An 18,559-nucleotide genomic window follows, 5' to 3' on the forward strand; every position below is an offset into this window, starting at 1 on the left:
AATATATCAATTTTTCTTTTAAAAAAGAAAAGAAAAAAGGCTCAGGGTCATTAGCAATTAGGAAATGAAAATAAAACCACAATGCAATTTCACTTCACTCCAGTTCAAATGGCTCTCATACGGAAATCTAAAAACAACAAATGCTGGTGAGGATGCGGGATAAAAAAAGTACCCTAACCCAATGTTCATGGGAAGGTAAAGTGGTCCAGCCACTGTGGAAGACAGTATGTATACACTTCAGAAATCTGAATATAAATCTAGCATATGATGAGGCCATCCCTCTCCTGGGAATTTACCCAAAACAAAATTATTCAGCATATGGAAGTGTTATCTGTACCTACATGTTAATTGCAGCTCAATTCATAGTAGCTAAGACATGGAATCAACCCAGATGTCCAGCAGCTGTTGATTGGATAAAGAAATTATGGTAGAGTACCACTCATAAGTTTAAAAAAATGAAATCCTGACTTTAGCAACAAAGCAGATGCAACTGGAAGTCATTATACTTCATAAAATAAACCAGTGCCAAAAAGACAGATATCATGTGTTTTCTCTGACCTGTGCTAACTAATATCGTATCTATAATGTAATCCACTGGAGTGAAATGTTTATTTTGAGATTTGATGATTGTTTACAGCCCTGTCTCTTCTGTTGAGGAACAATTTTTTTTTTTACTTTACACCAATTTTTGAACTCGTTATTTAATGTATGATTAACCTTATGAGTATAAAGTAAATTGAAATGGATCCTGTAAAACTTATGAGTGGGAATAGCAGAGGTAGGAAGGAAAAGGTTTGTAATATTGGTGTGACAGAGGATAATGTGGGGTGTATCACTTTCTAAACCTGTATATGAAATGCATGAAATTTTGGTAACTTAAATAAGATTTTTTTAAAAAATACAAAAATATGCAGGCTTTACTGGTGGAGGTTCTTATGGAGCAGCTGAAGCAACAAGAAACCATGGACTCCACCAAGATCAGCAAGAGGCTGATCACAGGCTCTGCATAGCAGAAGCTTTCAGAGACCTGCTGACCACGAAGTTCCCTAGGAGCAAGCAGAAATAGATGTTGATGGCTGGGGAAGGTGGAAATAGCTCTGCTTCCCAAGAAAATGCCTCTTGGACTTCCAAACTGAAATCAAAGAGGGATGGTGAGAGTTGTAGTGGGAAAGAAAAAGGAAAATGTTCACCTAACTCACAAGGATTCATGGACAAGCTATTAGGGAACTGGGGATGGTGAAGAGAGATATCTTCCATCTGCTGGTTCATTCCCCAAATGACTACAATGTTCTAGGGATGGCCCAGGCAAAAGCAATGAACCAGGGGTTCCTTCAGGCACACTAGTAGGGAGCTGGATTGTGAGTGGAGAAGCCACAGCTCAAACTCCCATATGGGATCCCAGTACTGCAGATGGTGGCTTAACCAACTGTGCCACAGCACTGGCCTCATGGAACTACATTTTTAACTCCCTTTCCTCATAGAAAATGCTGGCAAGCCCCAGGGATTCCATTTTGGGCTAGCTAGTGAGCCTACAACAAGACTGTTCCGATGATGAAGCGGGCCCAGATCCCTTAAACTAACTATACTTTTCCTAATAATGCTTTGAATAGATGTGTACAGTGTATGTGCACTTTTCAAAGTCAACATCCAAACCTAGAAATCACATATAAGTATGCCGATCTCTAACATAGAATCACTCTGTAAGTTTTATGAGATGTTTCTAATACATTGTGAGTGAAGTCAGGATCTCAATTTCTGTAATGTGACCTGACTGATTCAAGATACCAATACTCTCTCCTGCAGAACTTCTACTGTCTCCTTTCTGTTTCTTAGCATTTACTGTTTCTATCCTACTGTCCAGTCTCAAGAACAAGTGATCTCTTCAAAACATATGTGACAAATAAAAAAACCAAGTTGAAAACCTTCCAACAACTTTTCATGTTTTTTAAATTTTCATGTACTTACTTGAAAAATAAATTATATTTTTGATTTTAAAAAATTAAAATATAAGCACCATATATATATATTTTACAGTCAGAGTGGACAGTGAGAGAAAGAGAGACAGAGAGAAAGGTCTTCCTTTGCCGTTGGTTAACCCTCCAATGCTGCGGCCGGTGCACCCTGCTGATCCGATGGCAGGAGCCAGGTACTTATCCTGGTCTCCCATGGGGTGCAGGGCCCAAGCACTTGGGCCATCCTCCACTGCACTCCCAGCAGAGAGCTGGCCTGGAAGAGGGGCAACCAGGACAGAATCCAGCGCCCTGACAGGGACTAGAACCCTGTGTGCTGGCGCTGCTAAGCAGAGGATTACCCTAGAGAGCCACGGTGCCGGCCACATCTTATATATATTATGAACAATGAGGATTTCAAAATTTTTATGGAGAATGAAACTAAAAGGTAAGTTTATTTTGGTGCTAGAAAACTGGAAATTTATGTATAGAATAATTTTTCCAAAATTAATGGAATGTATATTTTTGAAAAACTATACATTTATTTCAAGATTTTGCACTGATCAATTTCTGTTCACAATTGATCATAATGATAGGACTAAGAATCAAAGGGATCACATAAACAAGAATAGTGTCTGCAAATACTAGCTGATAGGATAAAAAAGGGAGAGTGATCCAACATGGGAAGTGAGATACACAGCAAACCCATAGAATGGCAGATGTCCTAAACAGCACTCTGGCCTCAGAATCAGCCCTAAAGGCATGCGGATCTGGCTGAAAAGCCCATGAGAGTATTTCAGGCATGGAAAGCCAAGACACTCTGGGGAAAAAAAAAAAAAACTAAATGAAAGATCTCCGCAAGTGAGATCCCAGTGGAAAGATCGGGTCATCAAAGAAGGAGGTACCTTTCTCTGAAAGGAGGAGATAACTTCCACTTTGACCATGACCTTGTCTAAAAATTATCAGAGTCAGTGAACTCAGGAGGCTTCCATAGCCTTGGCAGTTCATGACAAGAGCCTAGGTTGATTACTGATGCCATAGACAAGAGTGTCAATTTGTTAAGTCAACAACAGGAGTCACTGTGCACTTACTCCTCATGTAGGATCTTTGTCCTTAGTGTGCTGTACATTGAGATTTAATGCTATAACTAGTACTCAAACAGTATTTTTCCCTTTATGTTTCTGTGTGGGAGCAAACTGTTGAAATCTTTACTTAATGTATGCTAAACTGATCTTGTGTATATAAAGAGAAATGAAAATGAATCTTGATGTGAATGGAAGTGGAGAGGTAGTGGGAAAGGGGAGGGTTGCGGGTGGGAGGGACGTTATGGGGGGGAAACCATTGTAATCCATAAGCTGTACTTTGGAAATTTATATTCATTAAATAAAAGTTTTAAAAAAAAGATTTTGCACTGAACATAATGCATTTGCAGGAACCATATCCATTTTGCAGACATGTAAATGGTAGCTGATATGGTGTGATTGCCTGCTCTTCAAGCTGTAAAGAATTTGTCTCTAATGTTTGAAGCATTGATTTACCAATCACAACAGATGTCTTTCAGACACAAGAATGGAAATACATGTAGTCTGTGATGGCTACCTAGGAATGGTGACACTGGAGGTGGCCAGGCTCTGTACATATAGATTGGAAATTTATGAGGGAATAAATAGGCTGCAGATAAATCAATGCTTAGATAAAATTTATAGCCTTATATGAATGTTAGAATAAAAAAACTAAAAATCAATCATCATTGCTTCCTAATAAAGAATTAAAAAAAGGAAACCTGAAAGTATATAGAAGAAAGGTATTCAAAATGATAATAGCAGATATAAAAAGATGTTTTTGAAGTACCACAAACCAGGATATATTTTTTAAATATTAACAAAATTAACATACAAGTAAATGTAATTATAAATACAAATGGAAAAGTAACACTAATATCAAGTTTCAAGAATTAAAATAATTCTTTATAGATAATATATCCTTGTCAGAATGCTAGAAGAAATGTGTGATAGTCTTAGGTGTAAAATTTGACTAGAAGTCAAAATTCATTATATATTGAAAACCAAATTCCCAAGAACACAAATATAACATAAAATAGGAAAACTCCTACTTAAAACAAACAAGTTGAACCACAACTTGAAAACTAGCAACCAACCAATAAAAAAGTTATAGAAAAAATTTCAAATCTAGAATTATAAAATATTCCAAATATTTAAGAAAGAATGAAACCACCTATGTTTCCCACACATATTCATAGTGGAAATAAGCAGAAATTATTTTAAAATTTCTTTTGGAAAGCCAGCAAAACATTGATGAGGATGCACGTTGACCAGAACTTGAAATACAAATTAAGTATCCCACATAGAATGGCAGCACTCCTGCCTCAGAATCAACCCTTGGGACATTCAGATCTGGCTAAAAGGTCCATGAGAGTTTCACAGGCATGGAAAGCCATGGCACGGTGGTAAAAAGCAATCTAAATGAAAGATCCTGGTGAACAACACTCCAGCAGAAAGAACAGGCCATCAAGGAGAAAGGCACCTTTCTCTGAAGGGAGGAAGGAACCTCCACTGTGATACGGCCTTGACTAAACAAGTTCAGAGTCGGTGAAATCAAGGGGCTTCCATAGCCTAGACAGCTCATAGCAAGAGTCTCGGGTGATTGCTGATGTCATAAATAAGAGTGCCAATTATTAAATCAACAACGGGAGTCACTGGGTACATGCTCCCCATGTAGGATCTCTGTCCTTAATGTGTTTTACTATGAAACTTAAAAACAACACTACTAGTCGAACAATACCCTATACCTTGTGCGGTTGTGTAAGTGTAGCCTGTTGAAATCCTTGCTTAGTATACACTAAGTTGATCTCAGTATATGAAGGTAATTGAAAATGAAACTCAATGAAGGGCGGGATGGGAGAGGGAGTGGGAGAGAGGAAGGCCACGGGAGGGAGGGAGGTTTGGGGGGGAAGCCACAATACAAAAGTTGCACTTTGTAAATTCACATTTATTAAATAAAAAAATAACCATATAACAAACAAGAAAAGAAAATAAAGAGCTTAATACTTTACACTTTTAGTATTTTTTATGTTCTACTTAAAACTATTGGTTGAACTCTGTAATTAATACACAATTACTGGCCGGAGCCATGGCTCACTAGGCTAATCCTCTGCCTAGCAGCACCGGCACACCAGGTTCTAGTCCCGGTCGGGGTGCCAGATTCTGTCCCGGTTGCCCCTCTTCCAGGCCAGCTCTCTGCTGTGGCCAGGGAGTGCAGTGGAGGATGACCAAGTGTTTGGGCCCTGCACCCCATGGGAGACCAGGAGAAGCACCTGGCTCCTGTCATCGGATCAGCGCGGTGCACCAGCCGCAGTGCGCTGGCCACGGTGGCCATTGGAGAGTGAACCAACGGCAAAGGAAGACCTTTCTCTCTGTCTCTCTCTCTCACTTTCCACTCTGCCTGTCAAAAAAAAAAAAATACACAATTACTCCTAGGTGTTTAATTAATGCTATAACTAGTACTCAAATAGTATTTTACACTTTGTGTTTCTGTGTGGGTGCAAACTGTTGAAATATTTACTTAATATATGCTAAATTGATCTTCTGTATATAAAGATAATTGAAAATGAATCTTGATGTGAATGGAAGGGTAGAGGGAGTGGGAGAGGGGAGTGTTGTGGCTGGGAGGGAAGTTATAGGTGGGGGGGAAGCTATTGTAATCCAGAAGCTGTACTTTGGAAATTTATGTTCATTAAATAAAATAAAATAAAATATAAAAAAGCAAATTAAGTATTCCTTTCATAAACAGATATGCATATTCTTAGTAAATATTAGGTTAATAAAGGAAATAACATATGAAAACATAATTAATAACAAGTGAGATATAATAAAAATTTCAAGAGCTGTTAACATTGGTAAGCAAGCCTTGTAAATTTTTGAGATAGTTGATAAATTTAAGAAAATTGCATGATCATTTAAATATTGAAAATAATTTTAATAATTCAACATCTAGTAAAAAAAACCTTCTAGCAGTATAGTAAAAGCAATTGTTTCCTTATTCTGATTGAGATTGTTTAAAAGGATCCTATAACAAACAACACAATTAATACAGGATCATTGAAACCTTTTTTTCCTGGAAGGAAAACTAGAACAGGCTTCCTCCACTATCTCCAACTTCTTATCAGAAAAGTAGTGGAGGAAAAAGAGAAAAAAAACAATAACAAAGTAAAGATAAATTTCTAAGCAATATATGGTCAATATATTGGAGATATTTATATAGATTGTCCATAAAATCTAAAAACAAATACAACTGCTGTATGAATGTATCAGACTGCTGGAAAGATTAATATATAAAATCCAGTAGATCACCAAGTACCAGCAAGAAACAAATAGAAAATATGAAAGATCAACAGGCAGAATAGAAAACAAATACTAACAGAAGAAAAGGGGAAAAAAAGGATTAAATGTGATATCTTTAAGCATTTTTAAATCAATATTTAAAAAAGCAACACAAACGACCAAACAGAAAAACGAGCAAAAATACGAGGCAAAAGAGAGGCCCATAAGTCAACAGACAAAATTCTAGCTCACCTGAAACAGGTTACCGCAAGCTCCAGAAAGAATCCGCCAGGGAGGACAGGAAGACACAGGGCGACACCAGCAGAGGGCAGCAGGGAGGTGAGAGGCTCTCCTGCAGCACGGAGGAGGGGCCAGGAGGAGCAGTTTCCCTCCTGACCCAGGCCTCCACTCCTACTGTTTCCATCCACACAACCTGAGCTTGGGGCATCCCAGCTATGGAGGACGCTGATTGGCTGCGTCGTTTGTGATGTGTCATGCAAACTGTCCAATCAGGGAGATGACATCCAGGAGTCTTGATGCCATAGTCGTCTGTTTTACAGTTCTGCGCGTGCGCCAGCTCCTAGGAGATGGCGCCGCTGCTGCGAGGCGCCCAAGCCAATCGGAATCCGCCGCTTTCCACCTTCACTCACGGTGTGGGGCTGGAGGGCAGCGACGCTGGACATCTAGGAAGCTGACCGCCACGACTCGGTGAGTGTGTGGGCCCGGGTGTCCAGAGAGGGGAAAGCGGAGGCACTGGAGCTGCTGAAGGGCCAGGAAGACGTGGGCCTCCCAGAGGTCATCTCTGGGATCTGTGGGCACCATAATGCCGCAGGTATAGCACTTTCCTTGGTCCCCTCTGACCCTGGGTTGGGGGAGACTGGCGCCGGAGACCCCTGACACCCTGGGCCTTCCCTGCTCGCAGCGACTTCGCATCCCTGGAGCCATCCATGGGCAGCTGTGTAGCGGCAGCCCCGCATCTCCCCAGGTGTGCAGTGGGGACTGAGCTGTCACTAGGGAGACTGTGGGTTCTGTGTATGGGGTTCATGCTGGCCTGGAGCTGTCCTAATGCGGCCCTCGGTTCCTCCTTCCTTCCCTGTGAGGACTTGATTCCCCCCAGTTTTCTAAATATGTGTGCAGCAGGGTCTTGTCCAGGATGCTGACCTCTTTGCTTAGCTGTTCCTAGAGGGGTCTCTGTTTTCCGTTTCCAGTAACGTAGTAACATAGATTAGGTAAGATAAAAAGAGAAGTGTTGTTTGACTCTGGGTTTTCATCCAGGTTTTAGAGTCAGGAGGGCCTGTAATTTGACACTTGGCTATCTTAGCACTTACAGGCTCCCTTGACAGGCTGTTGTCTGTATTAACACTTTCAAAATAGAAATTTTAGCTACTTAAATTTATGAGTGTTTGAAAAATTTTGTTCCAAGAAAGCCTTTCCAATCCTGAAGATATTTCTAGTTTACTGTTATTTTGAATTTATATTTTCATATAGGAGCCTATTTCTTTTTGCTTGTTTAAATTTTTTCAAGATTGTTGGAGTATAATTGACAGAATGTGTGTATATTCAAGATATGAAACCTGATGTTTTATATGTGAGGGGATTTTCAAAAGTTATGGAAAATTCAAATTATCTTTTAATCCCATTTTTTATAAACTTTTGTAATCATCTTGTACATATACAAGAATCATGAAATGCTTAGGAAAAGGTAACATATCCATCACCTTACATTGTTACATTTTTAAAGAATACATAAGACATTAACAAGTTGTGAGTATGTAATAGAGTATTCTTTTAAATACTGTGTTGAATATTTTAAATACTGTGTTTAAGATCTTGAATTAATTTATCTCTTCACTGCAAATGTTTTCTGATTTCCTTTGCTCTGATCCCCTGACAACCACCATTCTTTTCTGTGATTGCGATTTTCTTAGATTCCATATACAGTTGAAATTGTATGGCAATTATCTTTTAAGGCCTTATTCCCAATATCACTTGAGCTATTCCTATTTTTGGATCCATGTTTTGACAAAATGGTAGAATTTCCTTTTTAAGGTTGCATATGATTCCTCTGTGTGTGTGTGTGTGTGTGTGTGGTGTGTGTGTGTGTGTTTCTGTGTATGTCACATTTTCTTCATTCATCTGTTGACAATGTGGTTATTTCCATATCTTGTATTTGTAGATAATGAATGTAGTGATACAGGTATTTCTTGGAGATACTTATTTCCTTTGGAAACACATGCTGTTGTAGGTTTTTCATATGTTGTATAATTAATTTGTTTAAAGTCCTACACAGTGTTTTTGTATTGGATATACCAAGTTTTATTCCCACCAATGATTTATATATTCCCCTTTTTCCACATCTGGTCTAATTTATCTTTTTATTTTTGCATAATAGTCATTTTAACATATGTGAGTTAATAACCATTGTAATTAGCATTGTAGTCTTGAATAACAGTGTTGAGCCCCTTTTCAGTTACCTGTTAGCTACTTGTTTATGTTCAGTGGAAAAACTAATCAATCCTTTGTGCATTTTTTATTGCAATGTGTGTTTTTGAGTTCTCTGTGTTCATTGTATTGCTTTCTTAGTCAGACTGAGGTTTTCCATTATTTTCTTCCATTCTTTGGGTTAACTTTTTCAGTTTTACCTTTAGTATGCAGAATGCTTTTTTGTTACTTTTTTGTGGTCTTAACTTTTGCTTTTGTCACATGTGCTTTTAGTGTCACATCTAAACACTCATTGAGATTAATGTCAATGAATTTGCTCCCATTTTTAAGGAGTTTTGAATTCTCAGGTCTTGTATGTAAGCCTACCCTTTAAGTTGAAATTCTTTACTGGTGTAATATAATAATGTTATATTTCAATTTTTGTCATGTGGATGTCCAATTTGCCTCTGTTTCAAATGTCATCACAAAATAATGAGTAGCCACTTGGCAACTGTGGTGTCACTTGCTGGACCAGCACCCCAGAAGATGTGCCTCTAATTGCACAGGAACCAGGCAAAAAGTGTCAGAGTCCAGTTTTCCCCTAATCCACTAATCCCCCAAACCAATCCTACTGTGCTCTGCTGCTCTTCCCTGTCTGCAGTAAAAGACTTCAGAAGTGAGCATGCAGGGAGAGACACACATGAAGTCTAAGGGATCACTCAGTAGTCTACCACTGGTTCATTGTGTTGACAGTACCTAGCTGCCCTCCAGCTACCACCTAACATCCACCTGTGACACTACATGGATCCCTTCCTTCTGAAAGTTATACAAGAGGAAGATGCATCATGAGGCCTCACATTTGCAATTGAACTGGCCTTGTCAGGGTTATTGTAATATCAAAGGTCCACAGCAATGGGAAATTTTAGTACCATGTTGTAGATTTTTCTCCATCCCTTGTGTATGCCCTTTCTTGTCTTCTCTCCTTCCCCTTTAAGAGGGCATGAATAATAATGGAAACATTGGAGACTGATATAAGAGCTTTAATATTGGCCTTATTACCAGTTAGCCCTGTGACTTATCTAAATTACTTAAACTTTAAAGTTTCTAAGATCATTTGTCACAACCTGTAAGATGCCATGATAAAATGATTTAATAAGTTTGCTGTGATAATACTCTGGTAAGTGGTTCTATGTCTTGGGGTCCACATGCCTTCATCAGGATCAATAGACTGTCCTTATTTTGCCACCTGACAGTAATGTTAGCTCTTGGTGGTCTTCTTCTGAGTTCTCTCCTAGGTATCATCTCCATATCACCCATGACTCTCTTCTTCTGAGTGGATACTATGCCTAAAGACTGAAAAGTCTTCTCTTTATCTGAAACTGGACGTTTTCTGAAGGGGAACTGCAACCTCAGATCTTTTTGTGAGTTCAAATTAAGCTTCTCTCATGGCTGCAGCATAGCTCAGCTTCTCATTTGCTGATATGCTTTCCTCTCCAGCAAGTCTTTTCCAATAAGTCTGCTGAAAATTCCTGTGTCAAAATCTTTCTCGTCCAAGGGAAGAAGGTTAAATAATCTCAAACTCTTACTAGCTGCTAAATAAATTTTTGTTGTTATTTATTTATATTTAATTATTTGAAATTCAAAGTTGAGAGAGAGAGGGTAACAGGAAGAAAGACTGATTTTCCATCTGTGAGTTACTCTTCAAATGTCTGTAATGGCCAGGGCTGGGTCAGGCAGAAGCCAGGAGCTTCTTTTGGGTCTCCCACATGAGTGCAGGGACCAATAACTTGGTTCATCTTCTGCTGCTTTCCTAGGAGTATTAGAAGGGAGCTAGATCAGAAGTAGAGTAGCTAGGACTCAAATCAGTGTCCATATGGGATGCCTGCCCTGCAGATGGCAGATTAACCTGCTGTGCCACAGCACTGGCCACTCTTGTAACTCTTTAGAGAGTAAAATAACTTATTTTAAGAGATTAAGAGATTTTCTAGGATATTCATCACACATTCACACACACACACACACACACACACAGAGAATTATAATTCATAGTTGCATCATGAGTAGAGGGAATAAAACTATCCCAAATTCTAAATAAGAAAAAATGGTTGTTTGACATTTAGACATTATTTTATTAAAGTGTGTTCTAATTAGGTTGCTCCAGTCAAAACTGAAGCTTGTTATTTAATGATTGCTTCTCTTGTATATTGTAATTTTTGTTTCTATGTGTTTCATTGTTTGTGCCAAGCTGCTGGAGGTGCTGGCACTATATTCCTTGAAGGTTAGAAGTTCATTAAGATATTATTAACCTTCAGAAAGTAAATTACTTTTACATCTAAGTTAATAGTTAGACATTTCTTCCCTATAATAAAACCCAGTTTCTTATATACATGATGAATTGCTTTTTTTGACTCTCATTGATACTTTCATAATGCATTAAATAAAATTTTGTCAGATGCTTACTATTTGTGTGAAAATAGTGTCTGTAACAGTCCTTCTGTATGACAAAGTGTGTTTCTAAATATTTGTTTCTCAAGGGCAGCCTAAAGTTTCATGGGGGCAATTGGAAAAGATAAGTCAATACACAGTTAGCCAAAAGCTACTGTACTCAGTCCAAACTTTGAGTTTAGTTTTGATATATTTGATAGGGATCTCAAAAAAATTCCATACACTGAGTGCCTTAAAAAAAGGCAGAGAGACAGAAAAATCTAAGAAAAAAATAACCACAGAAATTAATGTCTTAGAGTTGTAGAGCCTTGACCGTCTGAGATGGAGGTATCAGCAGGGCAAGTTCCTCTGAAGGCTGGGGTGGTGAACTGGATCTGTATCTCCCTGGCAGCCTTGGTCTTGCCTTCACTTTCATATGGCTTTCTCCCTATATGTGTGTCTGCATCCAGACTTTTACTTTTTACAAAGAGGCCAGTCATTCTGGTTCATAATACTCTCCTGATGGCCTTGTTTTGTCGTGATTACTTCTGCAAAGTATTTATTTCAAATAAGGCCACATTCTGAGGTCCTGTTGTTGAGACTTCAAATTATGAAACTTTGGGAGAACACAATTTAAGCTGTAACAGTAAGATTACGTCCTCTCCACCTGTAAAGATGACTTTTTCCCACAAATAACACTTTAAGGAACAGAATGTCATTAACTTACGATGCACTCTCAGATGAGAAATCTCATTTTTTTTAAAATGGACTTCAATGGCAAACCTCACACAAAGCACATTCCAATATGATTCTGTGTATGTGGTTATGGTGAATTATATTTTGGAATTAAATGCTGTCTATGTGATGAGTTTGCAAGTTCTTAGGGACATTGGCAACCAATCGATTTTTTTAAGATTATTTATTTTAGAGGCAGAGCTACAGACACAGAGAGAGAGAGACAGGGAGAGAGCTCTCCCATTACCTGGCTAACTTTCCAAATCTTGGCAATGGCAGGGGCTAAGTCAAATCAAATCCAGTAGCCAGGACCTTCTTCCAAACATTTTAGTCTGTATGTTTTATTGGTAGAACTAAGGCCATTTACACTCAGGATTATTATCAGTAATTATCAACTTCTGGCATTTTCCTGTAAATATTCCTAGTTTGTTTTGGTTTTTCATTATAGGTTTACCATATTTTCTGCCTTCACATTCTTTGATGATGTTGCCTCTCTTTCTGTTTTTATATGTAGCGCATCTTAAGTATGATTTGTAAAGCTGGATGAGTGCTGACACATTCTTTCAATTTCTGCCATTTTGAAAGGCCTTTATTTCACCTTCATTTGATATGGGTTGCCCTTATTAATTATTTTAACATTAATATCTCGAGGGTCACTGTCATCTGTTCAGATAAGAATTCTGAATATCAGCTCGAATATCAACATTGTAAGCTTTAGCATTTATTGTGTGGGAGAAATACACAGGAAAGTGAGGGCCTTATTTAAGGAAGAGAGGAGTTTAGAAGTGTGAACTGAGTCCATACCAGTCGTAGAAAGGCCAGGAGCCATGTGTGAGAAAGCCACAAGTCAGAGCTTGCAGTTAGGAGTAGCCACAGGTACCTTCAGCATATGATCACAAAAGCAAAGGTGAGAAATGGGTAGAAAGCTGTGTGCCCAGATGTATGGGACAACAAGGGAGGGCCCAGCATGTTCCATACCTTTTATTTGTTTCCAGATGGAGAATGGTTATGTAGTGGGTGCATACAGATAAAATCAGATGAAGGTATGAGGTCACATGAGGCCAGAGGACATGATTTTTCAGCTCATGAATCCAACTAATTTAATCCTATCTACCTGCCCATATCATTCCCCCCTCAGAGATTCCAGACCTTAATTTTAAGAAATGTTGAGGACATAGAGTCATCATATCTCCTATAGCTACTTCCTGCTCATCAGGAGCATGGGCCCTGTCTGTCCTAGGTCTGGAATCTCTTCCTATCTCAGCTAACAAATTTGTTTTATAATCTGGAGTAGTCTCAGTCACCACCAATGGCTGTGTCTCCTGCATGGTCTTCATTACTCTCAGAAGTTGTTGAGTTCTTAAACACACAAGTTTATCAATCAGCATAAGCAATTGGAGTGCTACTTAAGATAGAAAGAACATATAGATTCTCAGATAGTGGATGGCAATAGGCTACCTTTATGCAGATTATAAAACCTTTTAGTCTAAGCATAGATTATTATAATAGAAGAACTATTAAGGATTTTTCTTGTTAATAAAAGCTACCAGAGAGACTGAAAAAAAGAAACAGGTACACCATATCTCCCCTAAGGTGCAGCAGTCTTGATGTGATGAAATCAGAAACTTTACTTACCTTTTGTTTTTAGAAAAGGTCACAGGAATAAGCAGACATGTCTTTTGAGTTTACCTGCAAAGACTCAAGAGGTAGAAGTTTAATCCTAATTTCACTGAGCTAGGCATGTTCAGTAACACCTGGCAGGAACCCTTCATTTAGGCAACTAATCTGAAGGGGATCCTTTTATAAACAAGGTGAATGGCTTACTTGGGGATTCCTAATGCTGTAGCTTCTGTTAAAAAGTTCTTTAATTCTTTGGAACACCTTTTGTGGCTCCCATATACAGCACAGGGTGTCTGTGTCAGGATCTTTCAAAGCTTCATACAATGGTTTGGCAAATAACTGAAAACTTGGAATAAACATTCCACAGAATCCTGCCATTCCCAGAAACGTTCATAGCTGCCTTTTAGTCTGCAGTGACCCTACACATAGAATAACTTATCTACCTCCTATTTAGGAACCTGATCTTCTGGGAAATTTCATATTATTACTTTCCCCGATTCTGGGTTTAATAAGATGCAGAAGAAATTATCCCTTAGAAATCCATGTGCACCTTGTGTGTAATACTTATTTTCCATTCACTTTATAAGACTCATCATATACATTGTTTTGTAGTCTTATATAGAAAAACTATCATTTTCAAGTCTGCATTCTGTAAACTGAAGTCTCATTGTGTACACAGAATATAGTGAAGTACTTTGAATTAGAATTTATGATCAGTCCTATGAATTGGAACTCTGAGTTATGCTACATTCTTTTTTGTTTCCAGGCAATGTAATTCTTTAGATTTCACTTTATTGTTTGGCTATGGTCTACAGGTGGCTATGGCTTTAATGTCAGGTTCAAACTCATTACCCAGTGTGAAAATATTGAAAAGACTTTGTATTTATGGAGCAATTAGGCCCTAACTCTGATGTTATGAAAGCTGCGCTGGAAAATTCTGGCTACTTCTACGATAGGAGGACACATAAATACTTCCAGCAGGTAGAGAATGAGCTGTCACAAGACAGAATGAGCTAGTACCTTAATCTCAGATTTTACAACATCTAGAATTGAGATACAACTTTCTGTTTGATTGCCCTCTCTAGGGTAGTCTTCATCCTGAAGGGCCTAAGATATTATCTATAAAATATTTTGAAATGTCTACAAGGAGATAATGCATGCTAATTTTTATGAATCTGTGAAGAACATCACAATTTCTCTTGATGTATTCTTAGGAAATTCACATTTTCAAGTATCAAGTATGTCTATCTTAAATTCAGCTTCACTTACAAATTGATTGTTTTCCTTTTTTTTTTTTGCTTTTTATGATTTTTCTATATAGATTTTGGAATCATGCTGTCAGTATACACACATTAAATCCTATGTAGTTTCAATTGAAGTTGTTTTGGATCTGTACATTAGTTAACTTTGGGCAAAGATTGGCATTTTAGCAATATTGAATTTTCTCATACATAAATTGGTATCTGCAACTTATTGCACTTTCTTTGATATATTTGCCAGTGTTTTAAGCACATATAAAGGATTTTTTTGCTACTGGTAATTGCACTGGTTTGGTTTTAAAATCAATTAATTTATAGCAATAAAATATAATTGCCTTTGAATATTAATCTTGTAACTGGCTATATTTTTAAAATAAATTTATTTGATTTATTTATAAGGCAGAGTCATAGAGAAAGGACACAGAGAGAAATATCTTCCATCTGCTGTTTCAGTCCCCATTTGGCCTCACCATCAGGCCAGGCTGAAGCCAGGAGCCTGGAACTCCTTGTGGATCTCCTACACAGGTGATAGGAGCACAAATACTTAGGCCAACCTCTATTGCTTTCTCAGGCACATAGCAGGGAGCTGGATCAAAAATAGATCATCTGGGACTCCAATCAGTGCTCCAGTGTCAGTGTTTTAGACAGTGGCTTAATGCACTGCAGGCTGAGGCCATTTTAATGCATTCACTTTCTGCTATGTCAACTTTTTGTATATTCTTAGGGTTTTCTATAAAAACAATTTGTGAGTGCCCATTACTTACTCAAATATTTCTTCTTCCCCTTCTCCTCTTTCTGCATTTCAAATTATATGTATTTTTAGCATTTAATTTTGTATCTAGTTTCTGCTATGCTGTTTTTGTTCATTTTTTCTCACAAACTACTTTTTGTTATTCAGGTTATATAACTTCAAGCTAACTTAATAGCTTCAGGTTCACTGGCACTTTGCATTGCAGTGTCAAATCTACTGATTATTTTGTGAAAGGCATTTTTCATCTACCTTTTCTGCTTAATTCTTTGCATGTGTCTGTGAAATGACCCAGTAGATTATGCATATTATTCATGTTTTGTAAAACAGATTTTCAGCTGATCAATTAAATTATTTTAAATGTTATGTCTCATGTTGTTTCCTAGTCTGTCCCTGTCCTTGGTTGGTGTCTTGACTGTTTTCGTTTAGATTTTTTTTTGCATCTTCTATAATTTAATGTAGAAAAGTGAATCAATAGAGAGATTGAGATAAAGCATGCTGTTACTAGACTTGGTATCCTTGCCCTATGTTAAACCTTCATTTTTGAAGGCTGAATTGATCTTCTCCAAAGTAAAGTTAGTTTTTTAATTTAATTTTTCTGTGGTTACCTTCAAAACCTATAACTTAAATTCTTACATCATTACATTGTGGTAAAAGATGTGAACTGTTTTCTAGAGAAGCTTTTCTCTGATGTTAATTCAACCCTAGATTTAAGTCTTCTCTTTTGAATTCTGCCTTAAAATGCCACCCCCCCCATTCACTTTCTTCTACTGGGAAGATGTTGGTGTGGTGATGTTTATTGTTTGATTTCTGTTTACCTGGTGGTTTGGTTTAGGGGATAAAATTATTCACTGCTGCTATGAGTAATTTTGTCTTAGGCTGACACTGTGTCTGAGGCCTTCTCAGTGATCCCTACTCTGTATCTGAGTAAGGCTCAGAAGCTGGTCCCTGCCTGTTCCCCCCAATTGTAATTTTTTTTCTATGCTGTTTTCCAAGAAACCATTGGATTTTTCCCTTCTGTTCAAAACTTTAGGTTCTGTTTTACTTCCCCAAGTGTTTTCAGATTCTATTTTGTATAATAAATAGGGAACAGGGTTGAGGCCATACTTCATAGTATCCACAGTTGCCATAGTCCTTTACTTCAAGGATGGGGATTCTTTTCAGGATTCTCACCTCATCCCTAATGCTATTTGTGAGTACCAGAAGAAGCTAATGAAGATAATCTTTTTATTTGTTTTACTTATTTTAAATGCAGAGTTACAGAGAAACAGAGATAGAGATCTATCTTCTACCCACTGGCTCACTCCACAAATGGCCACAAAGGCCAGGGCTGGGCTAGGCTAAACTCACAACCCAGGAGCTTTATCATGGACTCCCAAGTGGGTACAGGGCCCAAGGACTTTAGCCAACTTTCACTGTATTTCCAGAAGCATTAGTAAGGAGCTGGATCAGAAGTGGAGCAGCTTGGTTTTGAACCAGTGCCCATGTTGGATTCTGGTATCACAGGTGATGGCTTTACCCACTATATCACAATGCTGGCCCAAATAATACAATCTTGGAAGAATTACTTCTGCTTGTTTCTGTGATGCATTTATGACTTTATAGTATCTTACTTGCTAACACTGTTCTTTGTAATTTATTAAGTTTTGTAGTTGAATTATCTACACCATGCAAGGAAAGACTCACCTCTCATCTCTACCTAGAGGGGACTATCTTTCAGTGGACTCAGGATTGGTTTGTTTCTCTGCTACTTCAGCCTATAGTAGAGTTAAAAGAAGTTACTATTAGCTTGATTTAACTATCTCACAATTATTGCATACATCAAAACTTCACAGTGTGCTTCAATAATATATACAATTTTACTTGTCATTTACAACTTAATTAATGGTTGATGTAAAAGTTGATAATCTGACTTATACAAAACTTATACAAAAGCCTGGACTGTTTATAGAGTTTACCTCTCACATTCTCTATTGTATTTTAATAAGGCTTGTGATGCATTGATCAGGTCATGTTCATTTGATTTAATTTGAGAAAATGACAGAAATTTAGTTGAATGATATGTTCTTTACAATATCCAGAAATGAAGACCTGGGTCTCCTCATGAGAAACAGGAGAATAACCAGCTTAGCTGACTGCTGAAGCAAAAGGAATATGGAATGGGTCTGGAAAGAAGGTAGTTACAAATACTATTGTTAACTGAGCAGTTAAAGCAATAACAGTGGGAATTATTACAACTTTCTTCATTATTTTGTAATGAATATGTTTATGTGTATATTTGTGTGTGCATCAAGTATTGTCTTGTCATCTTCTTACAAGTTTGCCTCATACTATTTAGTAACTCTAAATCCTAGAATTCTTAGGCACACGATATCAAGGAAAAGAGAGACTGTTCTCCAAGGACCAGACATCCTCTTCTAGGGAAAAGGTTTTTGCATTTGTTCTAAGAAAGAAAGTTATATCATTTTATGTGAAAGTAGGATACTGTTATTTTCTTATTTGGAGCTTATATTTGTTTTAAGGAGATATTTGTGAATTCACTATTGATACAGGGTCTACTGTAATTTCTACCTCCAGCTATCAACTTAGCTAGGCATTGTATTGAGTAGTTTGGCCAAACACTGCTGCCGATGTAAAGGTATAGATATTTTGTGGATGTGATAAACATCTATCATGAACTAAGTAAAGGAGATAATACTTGCTGATGTAAATTCCTCTGGAGAATACAGACTGATACAACAAGCAAATACAAACAAAAATATAAAAATAAATAAATTTCAATGAGTAATATGCATATCTCCATGCTCCCTGAGAAATAAAATGTGTATAATTAGAAAAGTTATGGACCCTACTCTTAAGGATGCACTTGGTATTAAAATGATGGAATTTGTAAACTCTGTATCATCTACCTGCATTCTCTAATGGTGCATTCTAGAACATTGGTAAACTAGACTAGTGCTTTCCAAACCATCTGTGTTGAAGGACCAATTGCTTCCCCTGCCCTTTGTGTATCCAGGCTAACTGGGAGAGAGAGAGAGAGAGAAAAGGTGACTGGTATGGACA

General features: G+C 37.6%; 1 long non-coding RNA gene across 1 annotated transcript in view; it reads left to right on the forward strand.

Annotated features, from left to right (window-relative positions):
- Positions 1 to 6,567: 6,567 nt before the first annotated feature.
- The window catches only part of LOC138848533 (uncharacterized), a 32,406-nt gene continuing 20,414 nt past the window's right edge, over positions 6,568 to 18,559 (forward strand). Inside the window, exon 1 of the long non-coding RNA XR_016229645.1 lies at positions 6,568 to 6,997. This is a non-coding gene — a long non-coding RNA (uncharacterized LOC138848533). The remainder of the gene's footprint in view (positions 6,998 to 18,559) is intronic.

The sequence above is a fragment of the Oryctolagus cuniculus genome, chromosome 2 (assembly GCF_051225735.1).
Source record: "Oryctolagus cuniculus isolate XC-2025 breed Fujian yellow rabbit chromosome 2, ASM5122573v1, whole genome shotgun sequence".
NCBI classification, from domain to species: Eukaryota; Metazoa; Chordata; class Mammalia; order Lagomorpha; family Leporidae; genus Oryctolagus; species Oryctolagus cuniculus.